The sequence below is a fragment of the Carettochelys insculpta genome, chromosome 16, assembly GCF_033958435.1.
Source record: "Carettochelys insculpta isolate YL-2023 chromosome 16, ASM3395843v1, whole genome shotgun sequence".
NCBI classification, from domain to species: domain Eukaryota; kingdom Metazoa; phylum Chordata; order Testudines; family Carettochelyidae; genus Carettochelys; species Carettochelys insculpta.
Window position 1 is genome coordinate 39,622,636 of NC_134152.1, and position 17,174 is coordinate 39,639,809.

Consider the following 17,174-nt stretch of genomic DNA (forward strand, 5'->3'; position numbering starts at 1 on the left):
GTCTCCTTTTGAGAATATGCGCAGTTGGTTTAACAACAGGAGATAGACTTTGAATCTGTCACCAGCACAAATGATTGATGTTTTCCATGGTTATCTGAGTCAGAATAAAAATTTGCACAAGCAGGAATATGATTGACATATTCTCTCTGAAAAGTATTCTTATATGCAATAAGCAATAAAAATCTTCCCATTAGATGAAGTCCCTCATATACAATGTATTGTGCTAGCTCACAGCTTTCTGGATTCTGTCTAATTTTTGTTCTTTGGCATGACTGAACTGACAGAAATGTAATAGGCTTGAGCTCTTGTTGGTGTGATCTGTCATCTTTCAGGAGTAATAGCTAGGAAACACAGCATGTAACGTGACTGAATCAGTTGTCCCTGATCAATAGGAACATGAATTGCACTGTTCCTCCCTTCAGTGTGCACTGTACATTTTACACCACACTAGTGAGTATCTTTGTGTGGAGGTAGCGTTACTAAAACCAGTTGTCTTTATACAAAAAAAAAGTTTTGCCACTATATTTGTCATTTTTATTGGTTTAAATTGAAAACAATCTGTAAAACAGCACAACTTTTCCAGAGCAATCTTTCAAAATAAACACTGAGAAAAGACACCCCCCCCATAAAGTTAATTTGGAACTTCCAATGGCAATTGTGTCCTGCTTATGTAGTTTCTTGTAAGCCATTGTCTGCTGTTGGTTACTACTGCTTTTTCTTGCTATCTAGAGCTCGTTTCTTGATTTGTGCACAGCAGCAGTTTGGAAAACAGCTTTTTAATGTCTGGATGCCCTCAGAGGTATATAGGGTACAAGTAGTGAGACTTATTTCGTAAAGATTTTAAGTATTTTAAAACTTTTTTGTTTCATTGCTAGTGAAATGACATTTTAGCTGAAATGTATTTTGTAACAATTCATATAAACATTTTAAACTCTATAAGTTGACATGCCTAAAATAAGAAGTTAGTATACCTAACATAAGTTAACATGCAAAACTATAAAATCCTACATCTGAATTATACTCACAGAAAGCATGTGTAAGCTCACTGCCATCCTTACTTCAAAACCTAATTTTGCAGGGGTGCCTGTAAGAAAATGAAAAGCTAATCAGTTCTATGTTGGTGTGGTATTTAAGCAGCGTGCGTGCGTGCGTGTGTGTGTGTGTGTGTGTGTGTGTGTTGAATTGCATCACCATTCCTCATTGTTCATAATTTGCTGGTGCTTTTACTTTGTATGCTCTTCAGGGCTGAGATGTCAATGCTACCAAGATAAAAATAATAAAGCAAACCTGGGATTACTGTCCATAATGCATACCTTTACAAAAATTTCTGCGACTCTTCCACAACAACGTTTCAGAAGGGTCCATAGTTTGACTGGATGGTAGGCTAATAGAAAATGTGTAGAATACCAAACAAAACACTGTTGAGCTCTAAAGAGGATGCACTAATCCAGAGCAAGTGCAGTGCACTTCCTGGTCATTCAGACATTTGAGAGATGCCAGCTTTTATACTTCCTGCAGTGAAATGCAGTGAATAGAGGGACTCTGAAGAATATTGCTGCATCTTAAATGCTCATCTGCAGTCTCAATGCACAGAAGAGAGTCCTGTACTAGAGCATGAGGTTAGAACAGTGTGAGTTAGTTAAAAACCAAGAGCAAGTATAGTCCTGCTGTGTGGCTAAAAATACACAGTTGGAAGCTCACTGATATGAAGTGAAGTAATTTTGAATAGCAAGTGAGTGAGAGTGTCCCCAGATGTTAGCAGAGTTTGTTCCGCTGTGTATTGGCCAGTGAAGGGAGGGTAGAGAGAGTGGGAGGGGGTGTTTGAGATGGGAAAGTTGTCTTTTGTTGGTTTGGGCTAAGCTCAGTATGCAGCAGTAAGTTTGGAGATGAAACTTACTGCAACCATAACTACCTAAACTTGCCTGTTGGTGCAACTGTTGAACAGGTGTGTTCTTAATAAAAGGGTGTGTCAGAAAGGAGAATGAGAGCAGTTGCATAAGGACTGTGGACACATGCCAGAGGGGAGCTTTTGATGTTTCCATTTAATATATATATTGTACATTTGGTGGCAGGGGATGGGTTAAAGACTCCTTTTAGGTTGGAAGGTAGAATGTTAGAACTGTTTTTTGGTTTCTTTTCTCAATAGATGGATTTTTTTAAGTCCCTTTAGCCTCAGATTCATGATCTAATAAATTATTATGACTGATTTAACTTTCAGCAACTTCTTATTCCTTGGAATTACTAAAGAATGTCCCCTGAATTACATATTGACAAATATTTAGTTGGCTCTGAGCCTGGGCTGCTGTGGAAGGGACAACACAGGAACTCTTGTGTCATGACGTCTAAAAAAAAATTTATCAGTACAGATATGAAAGGGTCATTGTATTTAGTTCTGTATTACCCACCAGATTACCATGATCTTTATTAATAGTGATGGGTTTACAAATCAGGAAAAAAAAAAGGAGTTGGCAGCACCTCCTGCTGATCTGGCTTCTCTCCTTTCTTTTTCTTTTCTGTTTTTTTTTTTTTTTTTAATTTAGTATTCTCTTCGTGGAAGACACATTTTGCTTAAATAAGATAGGAAAAGAAACAATAACAACTAAGTCTTGAAAGTAGTTTTTCCAAAAGTACCATAAGTTTCCCCAGTGACAGGCATTCTACAATATTGACTTTCTTCAAAAGTAACATGCTAACAATACTGAACATTACACTGGTGAACTTCTGGCAATGGCCTGAAGTTTTAAGTGAATAGTTTACTACCATGTAAATTACAGCTGTAAAATAGCATAAACTATGCTCCTGTGTAGTGCTGTCTCATATAGTGATAAGTATATAGAAAGACTGATTCTTGAATCTTACACTGAGTCATTTCCCATGAAGTGAATTAGCACGTAGCCTATTTGTAATTAGTCTATGCAGACTGAAGGATGCCTACTACTACTACTATTTGTAATTATTGCCTACTTTGAGGAAACTGCTCTGAGCATTCTGAATGACTGTTTCAGAACAACCCTCCAATGCAACTAAGCTGGCCCTTGTATTTGCAAAGTCCATACAGTAACAGTCACAAAATGAACCCTACACTGAATGTACATAGCTCAGGGCTTGGACTACGTTATGGGAAATTAGGAAAACAGGCTTAGTGAGGCTTCCATCTGAGGGCATGAGTGTTATGTGAAGTATTTAGAACAATAGAACAAAAACAGTGACAAACTAAAGAGGAACTTGGTATAAGCTTGAAAGTTTGTCTCTTTCATTAACAAATGTAGGTCCATTAAAAGATATTATCACACCCACCATGTCTTTGTAGTATCCTGGGATGAAGACCTCTACATCATCACTGAATAGGCATAACCAACCAGCTTTCCCAAAAGCGGGATGTCTTGTGGTTTTGAGGAAGCAGTGCCTTTCTCTGAGTTCTGCTACTGATACCTGGAATGCACGTGACTTTCTAATGTAGGTGGAGAAAGTAAACTAACCCCTATGAGCCAATTACTTAAAACTGTTCCAGTGGCAGTCCCATTGGTAAGCAGGGCTTAACAGCCCTTTGGAAGGGCAGCTTGTGTTCGTCAGAGCTCTCCCTTCCCAAATCAACTTAGTTTCTCTCCCCACTTTCTTGGGCTGCTCTCTTGGGAGGGAATGGCCAAATGTTCCTGCTGATGTCTTCCTTTAAAGTCAGGCTTCCAAGGGATAAGGGTACAAAAGACACAGATCTGGTTGCAAATCTCACAAGTTGCAGGTGTCATATGTAACATAAGCTGTCTCATTACATAGAGTGCCCTTTCATTATGTCAAATGAATGCTTAATGGAACAGAGCAATGTTAGCAGAAATCTGCTGATACTTGGGACAGTTGAGAAAACTAGTTTTCCTACTATTTACAATGTTCCTGCTTTTAAATTGTCTGGTACTGTACTGCCTTATAAAGAATGGGGCTTACATAAAATAACATCACATACCAAGTGTAAGTGGAATGTGCTTTGCCTTGGCTCTGACTCACTTGCAATCTTTTCTTTTCCCTCCCTTTGTTTACACTTGCTGCATGCCATGCAGAGCGAGGATGAAGAGACGGATTACGATATGAATGACTCAGATTAAGTGTTAATGTCATGGTGAGCATTAGCTGCCCTAGGACTTCACCCACATGCTTTCCTCTGCCCCATCTACCACCTACCCCTCACCAGTACCACCCTCTAGCTAGTTCTAGTGGTGTTTTTATTCTGTAGTTATATTTGCCTTTATTCCCAGCGTCAGGTGAAAATCACAGCGATAGAAGTGGTAATAGACTTTGTATTATGAGCAGTTGCAGATGGATGCAACATAACAAGACCCTATTCTGGCTCTTGTGCCTTTTTACATAAGTAGCACTGCCATTATCAGTCTTTTTAAAGCTATTTTGAGAAAGGAGAAATATTTAGTTTATACAGATTCTAGGTGAAAATATTTTCAGACAGATAGTTGTATTTTGGTTACATGGCCTATCTTTTCTCTTTTCAAAGTCTTCAGTAAGTGTCTGATTAGGCAACATATTAAGAGGCTTGTCTATCTGAAATATATTAGCCGCGGGTGGTCCTATTCAAGCACAATACAGGGAGTCAGCATGCCTGCATTCTTTTCTCCACCTTGTCTTCCTCCTCTGTGAATATAGACAAGTCACTTAACGTCTGTGCTCTGATTTCCACAAGTCTAAAATGGAAATAATCTCACTGGGGAGAGGCCAAATCCTATTTTACTGTATGTAAAGTGCCCTGAGGTTACTAAATGGACAGTGCTATTGAAACTCAAATTATGATGAAGAATTACCAAAGAGTGATATTACAATGCTTGAAACAGAATAATGACTTGTGTTTTTGGACAATCCTTTCTATTATAAGTCTGCTGTTACTTATCTATTACTTGTTGCTCATCAGGACTCTGATGCTGAAAAACCCAGATGAAGTCGTTGGAATGTGATGGTATTCAGCATCTTATGGAGTTATACTCCAAATCCTTTCTTACCTGTGCCTTGGGAAAGGCAGCCTTTTTAGAAGAGTTTCAGTGCTGCTTGCATATGGGTTGAAAAGGCTAAGTTTATCTTGAGCTAATAAAATGCTCGCAAAGTGTGATTTCATTTTTTTTAAATTAAACTAGTTCTTACAGTCAGTTTGAAGCTTCTATATATCGCATGAGCATAAAGCCAGGGACTCTGTACAAACATGCAGTTCACAGCTTCCCGAAGTGGTCGGTACTCATTTTGCAAGTATCATATGTCTTTTTTTACTCCTGTTCAGAAGAATCCTGTGGGCCAGAGTGAAAATTAGAGGCAGATAGGTGGCATTCATATGTATGGGCAGCTACCAGCCAGATACTTATCCCAACACCTGTCTGTAGCCAGACAGTTTGGTGTGGTGGAGAGCAGTTGCATTCTTGCCAAGTTGTTGCCCTTGACAGTTCTCTCTCGCCTTCCCTCTGCCCCCATCACACCTTACTGTCTATAAGTCTGTGGATATAATTATCTGGTTAAGGGTCAGACTGTAAAATTTCTGTATTGTTTTGTGAGGGGATATGGGATGTGGTAGGGCAAATGAATGACACATGGGAAGTTGAGAGATTAATGGAATAAGCCTTGAAAGAAATTTAGTGTGTGTGCACATAAATATGAGAAATGGATTTGTGTGGTATACGAAAGAAAAGAAGGCAGAATGTACAGGGCCAGAGGGAGAGTTCCCAGTGAAGAGTAAGAGAAAAGTTGAGGAGATGGAGCATGAAAGACTGCAAAGAGCAAATATTTCAAAGATGACTTGAGAAATATTACCATGATCTATTACAGGGGGGAGAAAACTTTTTACACCAGATCCCACTTTTTGTCCCTGCAATTAGCGGGGCCCCACCTCTGTCAACCTATCTCATGTAATCCAAACCGATGGTAATTTAATTTGTGTTCATATGCCGGGGGGCGGGGAATAATTCTGCACATGTAAGAAAATAAGTATGTAGAATGTAAAAATGTTATTAATTGATATATGAATGTGAATGCACATACATAAAAACTATTTCAAAATTTTAATTAGATGGATGAGCCTGAGACCCAGCAGCCAATCATGCTGCACACCTTAGAAAATTTCATGCCCCACTCCCCAAGGGGGCCTGCCCCCTACTTTGCAAAACCCTGATCTCTTACAGGAAAGAAGTGAAGCAAAGCTGTGAAGGAAAATGCTGATTCATAAGTAAGAAATGGTAGGGGCATAAGTGTGATCTGCTTTACCCAGAATTAAATGTTATGCTGAAGTGTTGTTCGGGTCATTACTATTCTCTCTCTCTGGCACATAACAGCTTAGTTTCCTTTGGGATGTAATATTTGTGGTTTTGGGTTTATTGTTCAATGCTGTCAGAGTCTGACTAGATCATCTGGTGGTCCCTTCTTGCCTTAACTGTAAGACTCCACAGATGTAAACTAAATTGAGATGATCCAAGTTGAACCTGATACAAGTATGTGCATGTGCAGGTTTAACTAAATACATTATGTTAAATGTGATTAACTGTCACATCCTTAGGTGACTTGATATAACATCTCTGGGTGGTCAAACCCCTGGAGTTCATCAAATATCTTATTCAACTGATTGTTTTCTTTGTGCTTTTCAGTCATGATGGTTGCTTTTTGCTTGGTGACTATTGTGTAATGGAATGTATTGAACATGCTTTTAAAGTTCAGTAGTTAACTTGGTGTGTTCTGATCAGGATAGGGAGTGTTGTTTTGAAAAACACCATATATGCATGCCGTTGCAACGTACATATAATGTTGATTGACAATATTACAGTCACAGTACCTAACTGTTCCTCTAACTTGCAAAGGATACAGTAGCATTGGCACATGTAAGTTTCACTGTGAAAATCCATTTACTAACAGTTGTCAAGTACCTTTTCAAGGCTGACTTTTACTCTCTAAATTCACTTGTGTTTTTCATGCTGTTTCTTATAGAATGCTCTGAATTAACTGGAAGCACAGGTAGTAAATTTTCTTAATGTGGAAGTACATAGCGATTGCTTTTAGTACATACTTTGAAACTTTTCATACTACATCTAAAAGACCTTTCATTGGAATTTCATAGCACCATTAGTTGTGTGCTCTCAACCAGTAGCAAGAACAGTATACAGTGTGACTAGGACTGCTCCAACCACCACATGCAGCAAGATATACAGTTGGTGAGCCAGTAGATGGCATTTCTCCTCCAAGGGTGTGTCTGTGTTACATTTAGGCACCTGTAGGTGATGTGTGCGGGGATGAGGGGCTGTTCAACTGCAGCATAGATCATCAAGCTCCTAATAAGAGTCCTGGACCCTGAGTTCCAAGGGTTCCCCTTCCCAGCATTGGGCCCAGTGCAGGGTAGGGTGTGTAGAGCCCCTAGCTTTGCAGGCCATAGTCAGGCAATCTAGGGCTGGATCTGGCCCATGGGCTCTGCCAAGCAGGGGTAAGAAGCATCTCCACACGCTGCACCCCCTTCCCCCAGCTGTGGGAATGGCACCATGTGGGATTGGCACTGCTGAGAAGCGCTGCCTGGTGAGGCATTCTCCCTGTGCTCTGATTGGCCAGAATTGTGGCCAGTTGAAGCAGTGGGAGACGCAGAGCCATCTATGCCCCTGGGGAGCTGCGCCAGGTACTTGCCCCTTCATGGCTCAGCCTGCTCCTGCATCCCCTCCCACTCAGGCACCCCATCCCTAGCCTGCTTCTGCTCCTCACCACCCTCCTAGACTGCCCCCAGCCCACTCCTGCACTTACCCTAATGCGCAGACATCACATCCCTAGCCCGCTTCCTGTCAGCTCCATCCCACACTGAAGCATTCATTTTTGGCCCCACTCTAGAGCCTATGGGGGCTCACAAAATCTAGCCCTGGTATGCAAGGGGTATGAGGAGAGTGTCATCGTTTTTCAGTTAAGGACCATGTCAGCAAGCTGTGGGATTTGGTGGGTGTTCCTTTTTTTTCTTTTGCTTTCCCCTTGTGTGGCCCCTGATGGATTGTTTTTCTGTGGGTCAGTGGACCTCGATCCATAAAGGGTTTCTCACCACTGCTCTGTCATCACTCAACCAAGAACTCAGCTGAAATGCTAGACACCACCCTGCCTCTGAAATTACCTTTAAGTGGGATCATAGAACTGAGGGTGTGTGGGGTGCTGTCATAGAAGACCCCTTGGAAAGTTCCAGTGTGCTAATCATGCCACTCACACCTGCTTTCTTGCTCTCTGGGGCTCCCCACCGTGCTGGGCCAGAACCTTTGGTCTCCCTCAGGCAAGGCACAGATTTGGAGTTACCATCCCCCACAGAGCAATGCAGGCACTGATTTACTTTGTTCTGGCCGTGTCTACACTAGCCAAAAACTTCGAAATGGCCATGCAAATGGCCATTTTGAAGTTTACTAATGAAGCGCTGAAATACACATTCAGCGCTTCATTAGCATGTGGATGGCCGCGGCGCTTCAAAATTGATGCGGCTTGCCGCGGCACGGCTTGCCCAGACGGGGCTTCTTTTTGAAAGGACCCCAGCTACTTCGAAGTCCCCTTATTCCTATGAGCAGATGGGAATAAAGGGACTTGGAAGTAGCCAGGGTCCTTTCGAAAAGGATCCCCATCTGGACAAGCTGCGCGGCGGCGAACCATGTCAATTTCGAAGCGCCGTGGCCACCCGCATGCTAATGAGGCTCTGAATACGTATTTCAGTGCTTCATTAGTAAACTTCAGAATGGCCATTTGCATGGCCATTTCAAACTTTTTGGCTAGGGTAGACATAGCCTCTGGGAGGATGTAATTCTAGGGCATAAGACCCAGGAAACCAACTACCCAAATGTGATCAACACCCCAACTAAATCCATCTCTGCGCAAACATTTTTGCACAGGGCAGGCTCTCCAGGTAAGCTCCCTTTATCAACAAAAGGGGGAGAGGCACAGTAGTGTGCCCTTTTTCCCTCCTCCATCCCCCGGTAGTAATTGCTTACAGTGGGCTTGATTATAAACAAGAGCTTTTATTAAGCAAAAGCAATAGGATTTAAGTGGTTACAAGTGAAAACAGATTAAAGTAGTTACTAAAATGAAATTAAATGAAAAGTAAATGTATTGTTAGCTCTAACTTCCCTAAGAGATTTATGGCATACAGATACTTACTCTAAAGAGTTGTTCTCCTGTCAAGTACAATTTTCAAACCAGAGCTGCTGCTGCTCTCTGATTTGGGTCAACAGCTTTTCACAGCATTTGTTTCTTCTCAGGTGTGTCAGGCAGATTCCAAAATAGTCTGAAGACCATGTCAGATGGCTTCCCATTGCAGAATTTTTCCAGGGCAAGAAACCTTCATTAGCTAAAACAGAGACACACCAACACTCTCCATGCTGTCCTGTGGAAAAACACTAGATGGAAATGACTTTCAGGACCAAGTGGTATGGTCACATGTCTTTCTAGCACCAACCACCTATTAGACTAACAGGTCAAACAAGGCTGTTAACAAGTTAAAACAGCAGTCATGTAGCATGTTAAAGGCTAACAAAATGATTTATTAGTCGATGAGCTTCCATGGGACAGACCCACTTCTTCAGATTTATCAAGAAGTGAGTCTGTCCCACAAAAGCTCATCACCTAATAAATCATTTTGTTAGCCTTTAAAGTGCTACATGACTGCTGTTTTGTTTTATTAGAATACAGACTAACACTACCTCTCTGTTACTGTTCAGAAGTTAAGCTAATCACCCAGTCATTAAAGTTGGAGTTCTAGTTATGGCCCTCATTAGCACAATTAAAACTATAAACAGACATAGACTCCATATTTGTAACTTCACATAAAATATGTGCTCAAAAATAGGATATACATATTCAGCAGAATAGAACATTTAAAATGTATGGACACATTACCTCTACTAACCTAAGCATCTCTGGATTAATCATAGGGCTGGAAGGGACCTCAGGAGGTCATCTAGTCCAGTCCCCTGCTTCAAGCCGGATCAACCCCAACTGAGTTATCACAGCCAGGACCTTGTCAAGCCAGGATGTAAAAACCTCTAGGGATGGAGAATCCACCACCTCTCTAGGCAATGCATTCCAGTGCATCACCACCCTCCTGGTGAAGTAGTTTTTCCTAATATCCAACCTACACCTCTCCCTCTAACTTCAGACCCTTGCTCCTTGTTCTGCTGTGTGACACCACTGAGAACCGTTTCTCACCCTCCTCTTTAGAGCTCCCCTTCAGGAAGCTGAAGGCTGCTATTAAATCACCCCTCAGTCTTCTCTTCTGTAAACTAAACAAGCTCAAATTCCTCAGCCTCTCCTCATAGGTTTTGTGCTCCAGACGCTTAATCATTTTTATTGCCCTCCGCTGAACCTTCTGCAGCACATCCACATTCTTTTTATACTGGGGGGCCCAAAACTGGACACAACACTCCAGATATGGCCTCACCAGTGCCGAATAATGGGGAACAACCACTTATCTAGATCTGCTCAAAATGCTCCTCCTAATGCACCCTAATATGCCGTTAGCCGATGATGCATTTTTTAGATTCATCCATTTTCATAAAGCATGGAGGTCATCAGTCACAGAGAGGTCTCTCTAAGTGTAACCCTTGAAGAATCCAAAGCATTACAGACATCAGAAAAGCCCATATCATAAGTGGCTGTAATTGAGGTGAAAGGCTTTTCCATTGTTGGCTGGTTTTAAAACTGAAAAACTTACTTGAAATATGAAATTCATCTGTAAGTTTAAACACGTTTTTTGATATTCATTCATGTGGAGTTTCTGTGTTAAAGCAGTTGCCATGTTTTACACTGCGAGTATGGAGGGAGAGGCATTTACGTATAGTAAAGGGCTTTGAATCCTTCAAAGTGCTAAATGTTCAAGGTTTTAATGTTCTATTCCACTGCAAGTGCCAGAGAGAAGAATTCTGTATGATACACCAATGACTGCTTCTGTAAGGGAGTGTGTCTGGCCTGTCATACATTTTGTCATTGGACCAGAAAGCCTTTTCAGTGCCATGAAATAAGCTACTTGCCAGAATAGATGCTAAGTTTGCTGACTAGTAAACAGTGCTTCTTCCTCGAGTGTTCCCGTGGGTGCTCCACAATAGGTGTCGGGCTCGCCCCGGCGCCGCAGGTCAGATCTTTCCAGCAGTTTCTGCTGGACCGCACATGCGCCAGCGCACGCCGCTCCCTTGCGCGCTCCCGGCCATGTGCGCGATCCGGTCCCTGCCAGTTCCTCTTTAACCACCATCGGCTGCAGACGGAATCCGCTCAGGCTACGGCCAGAGTTAGCGTATTTAATGTTTTTTGAAGTGTTTAGAGTTTCTTTTTCAGTCTTTTAGCTTAAGTTAGCTTGTTATTGTTTTCAAAAAAAAAAAAAGAAAAGAGAGTAAAAAGTGAAGTTTTACAGCCTTAGTAGCAAGCGGAGCAGCGGAGGCCTGGGGACGTAAGGCCATTAGGCCTCCTGCCGCAGCAGGCTGAGACCAAGAGAGGAACAGGCACAGAGAACATAAGAATGGCCATACTGGGTCAGACTAAAGGTCCATCGAGCCCAGCATCCCATCTGCCGACGGTGGCCAATGCCAGGTGCCCCAGAGAAGGAGAACAGAAGACAATGATCAAGTGATTTATCTCCTGCCATCCATCTCCTGCCCTTGTTATGAAGGCTGGGGCACCATACTTTATCCCTGGCTAATAGCCATTTATGGACCTAACCTGCAAAAATTTATCAAGCTCTTTTTTAAACCCTAATAGAGTCCTGGCCTTCACAGCCTCCTCGGGCAAGGAGTTCCACAGGTTGACTGTGCGCTGTGTGAAGAAAAATTTCCTTTTATTAGTTTTGAACCTACTACCCATCAATTTCATTTGGTGTCCCCTAGTTCTTGTATTATGGGAAAAGGTAAATAATTTTTCTATATTCACTTTCTCCACACCATTCATGATTTTATATACCTCTATCATATCGCCCCTCAATCGCCTTTTTTCCAAACTGAAAAGTCCCAGTCTCTCTAGCCTCTCCCCATATGGGACCCTTTCCAAGCCCCTAAGGTGCTAAGAAGGTGCTAAGTACCCTATTAACAACTCAAAGTACCCTATTAACAACTCAAAGACTCACCACAATGTCCTCTTCAGGATTCAAAAAGTGTGAGTCATGTCACGAAGTGATGCCGGCCTCCGATGGGCACAGTCAGTGCATTAGGTGCCTCGGGGAATCTCATGTCGCCCAGAAATGCTCCTTCTGCGCAAAGCTCACAGCCAGAGCAAGGAAGGACAGAGAGATGCGGCTGAAAATGCTGCTCTTTGACAAGGCCCTCCAGCCAGACGCGCTGGAGCAGCCTCAGCAGGAGGGACCCGCAGAGGCCCATAAAAGGAAAGCTGCTTCCCTAACCCCATCAGCGCAAAAACGGAGGAAGCTTTCACCAACCTGATCCCTGCCAGCAGCCACAGCGAGCGGGACGGGTGGAGCGCATAGCCCCCAGCTGCAGTCACAGCTGAGCGGCGGCGGCGCGGAGACGCATGTGGCAGAGGCTGAGCCTCTGATAATCAAACAGCCGCCCCGCACCGCGGGCAGGGCGGTGGCCAGGCAAGCGCTGGAACCGGCGGCACTGCAGCTAGTGGCACCGACACCCGGGGAACCGGCGGTGCAGAGCTCGCAGGCATGCGGCCTGCAGGCACCGGGGGAGACCACCCACGCAGCACCGCAGCGGAGTGTGCCGAGCGCGGCGCAGACAGCGGGGCCGAGATCCCCGATGTGGAAAGGGGCGGAGCCAGCCCCACAGGGGAGGGGAAAGGCAGCACAGAAAACCCGGCACCGCAGCCCTTATCCAGACAGGGCTGCAGGGCTACTCGCTCTAAGCCCTCCACTTATGCTGCGGACTCCAACGAGGCGGCAGGAGTCACCTCCAGTATACCCTGAGCCCCCATCCCCGTTCCTACAGCCAGCATCACCATGGCTTGGACCACCATCGCCCTTCCTGGGCTTTGAACCCGTGGAGTACTGCCACAAATCAGTCTCTCCATTATCTCAATCACCCAGACGATCTTGCTCCCCCAGACGCAGGGGGTATGCGCCTCCAGAGTGGTCCAGGTCTCCATCTCTGGAACAGTGCCCGTGTTGCCATGGTTGCCCCTATCACGCGGGGCATAGGCATACTCCCAGGGACAGATCCGCCCAGACGGTTCAATATCCCCGAGGGCAATTGCGGACGGGGACGGAAACGCAGATATCTCAGGGGGAGTTCGTTCTGGAACCCCGAGATTTTCCCTCGCAAGTATCTAGCGAGAGGATGTATCACCGTCAACAGGACCCAGAGGGGTCCAGAGAGGCTTACCCTAGCGGTTCCTCGCTATCTTCCCCTGACGAGGCCACGGCCCCAGGGGACGTCCATCCTCCGGACGATCTCAAACAGTTCCAAGAGCTGTTTAAAAGGGTGGCCTTCACGCAAGGCATCCAAACAGCAGAGGTGCAGGAGAAACACCATAAGCTCCTTAAAAACCTGAGACCTCCAGCCTCTTCCAAAATAGCTATTCCACTTGATGAAGCAATCATGGAGTCCGCCACCACAATATGGCAGACCACTGCGTCCACTCCGCCTATAAACAAGAGAGAGGATAAGAAGTACTTCGTCCCAGCGAAGGGCATGGAGTTCCTGTTCAGCCACCTGCAACCAAATTCTCTGGTGGTGGAATCGTCTCAACAGAGGTCGAAAACTTCTCAGTACAAGATGGGGGGACAGGACAAAGATGCCAAGAAACTAGAGTTGTTCGGCAGAAAGGTCTACTCCTCCTCTACCCTGCTGTTGAGAGTGGCGAATTACGCAGCGCATCTAGCGAACCATAATTTCGACAACTACTCCAGGCTGACTTCCCTCATGGACTCGCTTGTCAAGAAGCCGGTGCTCAAGGCCATCGCGCAGGAAGGCTACGCAGCCTCGAGGACAGGAGTTCAGATCGCCCTAGACGTAGCGGATACGGCAGCACGCTCAACAGCTACGGCAGTGGTCATGCGCAGGGAGTCCTGGCTCCAGACATCAGGTATCCCGAGGGATCTGCAGGCGAAGATCGTTGATCTCCCCTTTGACACGCAGAAGTTGTCTGCTGAATCAACTGACTCGGTCCTTCTTTCCAGTAAAGACTCAAGAGCTACTCGCAGGACCTTGTGAATTTACACCCCTCCATACAGAAAGAAAAAGTATTACCCCCAACAAAGACGATACCAGTATCAACCACAGCGTCCCCAGTACCACAGGGGCTACGAGCAAGGGCGACATCAACAGCACCAACAGTACAGAACTCCCAGGCGACGTTCTCAACAGAGCTGTGTCCCCTCGGGGCAGGGCCAAAGGCCATAAGTTTGACACACAGATCGAGGGCTGCACTATCACTACCATCGCGCAATGTCATCCGAAGCTACTATTTCACCATCGCCTCCGACCATTCTACGACCAGTGGCAAAAGATCACCACAGACAAATGGGTACTGGGGATCATAGCCATGGGTTACGCGATTCCCTTCCAGTCGCTCCCACCGCCATGACCTCCACCCAGACCCCACCTAAAGGACGCCTCCCACGAAGTGAGACTCAAGCAGGAGGTAGACCATCTTATGCTTATAGGGGCAGTGGAAAGAGTGCCGGAGCAACTCTGAGGGAAAGGGTTCTACTCAAGATACTTCCTCACAGAGAAAAAGACAGGAGGCTGGAGGCCCAGCCTAGATGTTCGAGGCCTCAACCGGTACTTGCGCAAGCAGCGCTTTCGGATGATCACAGTCGCTTCTATACTTACGGCACTGGACGATGGAGATTGGTTCACAGCCCTCGACTTACAAGATGCGTATTTCCACATAACTATTCACCCGGCTCACAGGCGTTTTCTCCGGTTTATGGTAGACAGAGAACATTTTCAGTACAAGGTTCTGCCGTTCGGCCTCTCCTCGGCCCCCAGAGTCTTCAACAAGACCTTGGCAGTGGTGTCAGCTTACCTGCACAGACAGGGGGTGTTTATATTCCCATATCTGGACGACTGCCTACTGAAAGGGGCCTCGAAGAAGGAGGTACTTCACATGATACGCGTCACAGCAGAAACGTTCTCTTCGCTGGGCCTGGTCATCAATCTGGCAAAATCAAAGATAGACCCCGCGCAGGACATAGAGTTCATAGGGGCACGTATAAATTCCATCACAGCAAGGGTTTATCTACCTGATGCCCGCTTTCGCGCCATTGGTTCCCTCGTGCAAGTCGTCACCTTCAGCCCTACGGTGCCGGTTCTGACATGCTTACAGCTGCTGGGCCACATGGCAGCAGCAACGTTTGTGGTACAGAACGCCCGATTGCATATGCGCAGCATGCAGCACTGGCTGGTGAGCGTCTACAAACCGGCAGCACACACCGTCCACAGGGTGGTGTCGCCCACGACAGAGGTGCGCAGATCCCTGCAATGGTGGGTGAACCCCAAGAACATGCTAACGGGTGCCCTTTCACCAACCACAAATATCTGTTTTTCTCATTACCGACGCCTCCCACATAGGGTGGGGAGCACACATGGGCGAAAAGGTGACGCAAGGACTGTGGTCCTCCACGGAACAGTCAGTGCACACAAATACACTGGAGCTCAGAGCAGTGTTCAATGCCTGCAAACACTTTCGAGACCATATACAAGGCAAAGTAGTCGGGATCAGTACAGACGATACCTCCACCATGTTTTATATAAATCGGCAAGGAGGAGCTCGGTCCCGTGCCTTATGTGCGGAAGCAGTCCGATTGTGGAACTGGTGCATCGCCAACAATATAACAATGAAAGCCTCATATTTACCAGGTGCTCACAATGTGAAGGCAGACCAGCTGAGCAGGTGCTTCGCACTCACAGACAAGTGGCAGATCCGTTCCGATCTGCTACCACCGATTTTTTCATGCATGGGGATTTTCCCCAGATAGACCTGTTTGCTACTCAACACAACAAGAAGTGCCCACAATACTGTTCCAGGGCAGGACTGGAACGGGGGTCCCTGGGGGACGCATTCGCGATCTCATGGAGGGGCCCCCTGTTCTACGCATTTCCTCCCACAGTGCTTATCCACAAAGTCTTGCAGAAAGCCAGGAGAGAGAGAGCCCGAATGATCCTAGTAGTCCCAACGTGGGATCGACAGCAATGGTTCCCCTTACTCCTGCGCATGTCGGACTGTCCACCAATGCCCCTCCCGGTGGCGCCGGATCTGCTCACGCAAGCCCAGGGGTCCATAGTGCATCCACACCCCCGAGGCCTGCGACTGCAAGCATGGTTAATCCATGGCTCAGCTCCCTAGAGAGCACATGTACGGAGGGAGTGCAATAAGTCCTAGAAAGTAGCAGGAGGACTTCGACCAGGAAGATCTATAAGCAAAAATGGACTCGATTCACTGCATGGTGTTCTACCAAGCAATTAGCCCACCTTGCTGCGCCTATACCTGTAATACTAGAGTATTTACTGGACCTCAAGAGAGGCGGACTCTCCCTATCCTCGTTGAAGGTCCACCTTGCCGCTATATCGGCTTTCAGGCATGAAGAGGAAGGGCACACGGTGTTTGCCCATCCCATGGTTACCAGGTTCCTCAAAGGGCTGGTAAACCTATACCCCCCTCGGAAACCGCTTCCACCTTCGTGGAGCTTGGACCTGGTGCTTAATGCTCTAACGGGACCACCGTTTGAACCCTTAGCCATGGTTTTCCTCCATCTCCTTACAATAAAGACGACCTTCCTTCTTGCAATCACGTCAGCTCGCAGGGTGAGCGAGCTTGCGGCAGTTATGGCAACGCCACCCTGCACAGTATTTTCCAAGGAGGCGGTAACCTTACGGCTGCATCCAGCCTTTGTTCCCAAAGTTTCTTCAGAGTTTCATATTAACGAACCTGTAGTTTTACCCTCGTTTTATCCAAAGCCTCATAACTCCAACAAAGAGGCGCGCCTACACCTCCTGGACGTGAGGAGGGCACTGGCTTTCTATATAGACAGGACTAAGTCCTTCCAGAAAACGGATAGACTCCTAGACTCTCTCGCTCCCAAATCAAAAGGAGAAAGTCTCTCTTCGCAGAGAATTTTGAAGCACATCGTATCCTGCATAAAAATGTGCTACGAACTTAGAAGGACTCCTTTACTGGCCCCGCCTAGGGCTCACTCCACTAGGGCGGTGGCGGCATCAACAGCCTTTTTCAAGGGCATTGCACTAAAAGACATT

General features: G+C 45.7%; 1 protein-coding gene across 1 annotated transcript in view; it reads left to right on the plus strand.

Moving 5' to 3' along the window:
* Positions 1-17,174, plus strand: part of KCTD5 (potassium channel tetramerization domain containing 5) — a 79,662-nt gene that overhangs the window by 50,218 nt on the left and 12,270 nt on the right. The window lies entirely within an intron of this gene.